Below are 4,280 nucleotides of genomic sequence, written 5' to 3'. Positions count from 1 at the left end.
TCATTCAAAAGAGCAAAACATGGAAACAACCTAGTGCCCATGGATGAATTCGGGAAAAAGAAAATGTGATAGACGTTTGGTACATACAATGGAATATTATTCAGTCATGAGAAAGAAGCAAACCCTGATATTTGCTACAATACAGATGAATATTGAGGGCATTATGCTAAGAGAAATGTTAGACAATGAAAGACATATAATGCATGGTTTCCCTTATCTGTTCAACCTGAATCACTGAACTCATAGAAGCAAAGCATATTTACTCCTATTTGATCAATTGTGAACAATGTGTAAAAACTTTTCATGAATATTGTAGAATGTCTAGGATTAGTATTCAGGTGTGTGATTTCTAATATAAAATTTTTGAACTTAGCATTTCCTATAATCATTTGCCATGAGAATTTAATAGGAAAACAGGTGGTGGTAAATTTAACAGAACATAAACTGCAAATTAAACCAGCCATATACCCATAGAAACACAAAGGAGGATTACTTTGGCTCTTTTCTAGATTCACTGACTATCATTTATGTTGGTTTAAATGGATATGCTGATACATTAGTAGTCTTTTTATAATGTAAGTAGTTTTTATTAGGCAATGTCTCCTCCGCAAAACCAATAGGAATTTATCCTTTTTTAAGTATATCTTTTCTCTAATATCAAAGTCTCTCATCGATATGGTTGATAGGTTCTTTTTTTCAGTTCTTTTTATTTATTTAATTAATGTATTTGGTCATGCCAGGTCTTAGCTGCTGTGTGTGGGATCTAGCTTCCTGATAACGATCCCTGTATTGGGATCCTGGAGTCTTAGCCACGGGACCACCATGGAAGTTCTGATAGGTGATTTTCTTAAGTGGTAAAAATGCAGAGTAAATTAAAATTTCAGCTTTCAGATGGCCAATATTCCTACCACAAAAATGAGGTGTGGCGCATCTAAGAAGTGATGGATTATCTTGTAAAATTCAACAGGAGGCCTAAGACAATTATTGTGACAGAAGACAGGAAGTCATGGTAATCAAGTGGAGTCCTAATCAGGCTGTTTCTAGTAAAAGGAAGAAGCTCTCCAGGGTTTCCCTGGTGGCCCAGATGGTAAAGAATCCACCTGCAAAACAGGAGATCCAGGTTTGATACCTGGGTTGGAAAGATGGCCTGGCAAAGGAAATGGATGCAAACTCCAGTATTCTTGCCTGGAGAACTTCATGAACAGAGGAGCCTGGCGGGCTACAGTCCATGGGGTCACTGGGTGACTGTCACTGAGGGACTAACAGTTTCATTTCCACTTTACTTGCTGACATGACTCTTTGCAATCCTAAAGCAATATAAAAGATAAAGTTATTATGAAGACATGTGTGACTTCATGTCTCTCGGGCATCACTGGAGCCACAGAACAAATAGAATATGACATCACCACCTATTATCCAGATGCATACCTCAAACTAAGTCATATCCTTGATAACCACCCTTTTTCTGTGCACAATTTGCATCTTCCAGTTACAGACACCTCAAAACGTACCTTTATACCCATGCTACAATAACAGTCAGGGTTCGGTCAATAAAAGAGAAACAAATTAGTAATTTTAATAAAGAGAATTTAATACGGGCTTTGGCTAGAGAGTTATTGAAGGAGCCCAAGTGCAATTAAATCAGAATATCTGGTGGTCGTATTAGAGGGAAGAATTGATTCCATGTTGGATCTGTTTCTTTGACTTTAAACTTTGCTTCCTATTGCTTTTGTTCACTGAAAGGATACTGTCTATACATAATGGCCTGCCTCTAGGAACTCTCCCCTCTGCCTGAATGTTGACCCAAAATGCCAAGTTCGGTACCCTTTCCATCTGTGGGTGGCTACAGGAAGAAAGAAAATAACACATCCCCCTCTCTGAGACTGACCATTCCAGGAGATATTTGTAAGATTAATAGTCTTTTTTTTTTTTTTTTTTTTTACTTTACTTCCTCACTTACCCTCCCTTTTCTATTTAAAAAAAAATGGCATCCAGACCCGAATAAGATTGTTATTTTGAGATAGTAGTGTGCCATCTTCTTGGTCTGTCAGCTTTCTCAATGAAGTCATATTCTTTGCCTCAACACCTCATCTCTGATTCATTGGCCTATCATATGGTGACAGGACCCGGACTCCAAAACAGTGGGACCCAGTGGTGAGTACATTAAACTTCCCAGATGATTTCAACAAAACCCAAGATTGGAGAGCAGTGACATTCCTTGGTGGCTCAGATGGTAAAGCATCTGCCTGCAGTGTGGAAGACCTGGGTTCAGTCCCTGGGTCAGAAAGATCTCCCAGAGATGAGCATGGCAACCCACTCCAGTGTTCTTGCCTGGAGGATTCCAAGGACAAAGAAGTCAGGCAGGCTACAGTCCATTCATGTTGTCAAAAATGGCAGGATTTCCTTTTTTCATGGCTGAATAATTTTTCATCATTTATGTATCTGCATGCATGCTCAGTCACTTCAGTCATGTCCAATTCTTTGTGACCCCTTGGACTGTGGCCCACCAGGCTCCTCTGTCTATGGAAATTCTCCAGGCAAGAATACTAGAGTGGATTGCCATGTCCTCCTCCAGGGGATCTTCTCAACCCAGAGATGGAACCCATGTCTCTTGCATTGACAGGTTAATTCTTTACCACTGAGCCACCTGGAAAGCTCCATTCATATATCTACACAATATATAAATAGAAATTTAAAAAACATTACCTATTATTACTCTCATCAATAACCATCACGTATTTTTAAAATATGAACATTTTAAAACCAGTAGTACTTTTATAATACTTCCCTGGTGGCTCAGAGGTTAAAGCATCTGCCTGGAATGCAGGAGACCCGGGTTCGATCCCTGGGTTGGGAAGATCCCCTGGAGAAGGAAATGGCAACCCACTCCAGTACTCTTGCCTGGAGAATCCCATGGAGGGAGGAGCCTGGTAAGGCTACAGTCCATGGGGTTGCAAAGGGTCGGACTCAACCGAGCGACTTCACTTCATTACTTTTATAACACAACAAATCACAACCTGGTGTAAAAAACATGAATATTTAATAACATTTTCTTCAGATCTCAGTTTGTATAGAGATTTAAAATATGACCCATGAAAATGAACTTTGTTGGTTTTTAGTTTGATCCCATTCCTCTGTGTAAACTGTCCCCCAAAGTGACCAGTGTCATGAAATTGGTGGGTACCTATCCTTGTCAGTGCTTCCATAATATCAATATTCATTTATGTATCTGTAAGTAGCTTTCTAAAAATTTCACCTAAACAAAACACCACCCATATGGCCTCTGAAATATGTTTGTTTGCCACAACTTTGTCGTCAAATCTCTTTGTGAAGTACATGCAACTATTTCAGACATTTACCTGACACACATTATTATGTATGGGAAAACATCATTTTATTTAGTTTATAAATTTATTTATATGTTTATAAATTCAACAAATTTAAAATATATAATTTACATATATTTTAAATGTAACAATATAATTTAATGTATTTCTTTAAATAAGCATTTAATTTTCATTATATATTTAGTATTATAATTTATATTAGTTTTTTTATAAGAATTGTATAAAAATTCTTATACCTCACTCCCTATCATACAAATGAGAATTTGTATGTATTATGTGAGTGGCAACATGTTCAAGTTCTAAAAATTGGTGCATGTTTAATTTTACTCATATTAATGTTCTACATTTATTTCAATACAAGAATCATTTTTTATCAACCACAATAACTTTATAAAGGTATCATTAGAAAATATTCCTGAGATCTATCTTATGATAATTTCATGATAGCTTCACATGACATTTTCAATTTATATAGGAAAGTATTTCAACCTTAGATTTCAAAACTAGACTTCAAAATATGACTATTTACAGAAAATCCTACATACAGATGGCCAAAAAGCACGTGAAAAGATGTTTAATATCACTAATTATTAGAGAAATGGAAATCAAAACTAGTATGAGGTATCACCTCACACCAGTCAGAATGGCCATCATCAAAAAATCCACAAACAATAAATGCTGGATAGGGTGTGGAGAAAAGGAAACCCACCTACACTGTTGGTGGGGATGCAAATTGCTACAACCACTATGGAGAACAATATGGAGGTTCCTTAAAAAACTAAAAATAGAGCTACCACGTAATCCAGCAATCATACACCTGGCCATATGTCTGGAGAAAACCATAATTCGAAAAGATACATGCATCCCAAAGTTCTTTGCAGCACTATTTACAATAGCCAGGGCAAGGAAGCAGCCTAAATGTCCATCAACAGA

General features: G+C 37.0%; 1 non-coding gene across 1 annotated transcript; it reads left to right on the top strand.

Annotated features, from left to right (window-relative positions):
- The first annotated feature begins 2,785 nt into the window (after positions 1-2,785).
- On the top strand, positions 2,786-2,857 carry TRNAS-GGA. Its single transcript has one exon. It is a non-coding gene; the product is annotated as a tRNA-Ser (tRNA).
- The last annotated feature ends 1,423 nt before the right edge of the window (positions 2,858-4,280 follow it).

Source organism: Bubalus bubalis, chromosome 9, assembly GCF_019923935.1.
Source record: "Bubalus bubalis isolate 160015118507 breed Murrah chromosome 9, NDDB_SH_1, whole genome shotgun sequence".
NCBI classification, from domain to species: Eukaryota; Metazoa; Chordata; class Mammalia; order Artiodactyla; family Bovidae; genus Bubalus; species Bubalus bubalis.
This window is presented reverse-complemented; position numbering and strand designations above follow the sequence as displayed.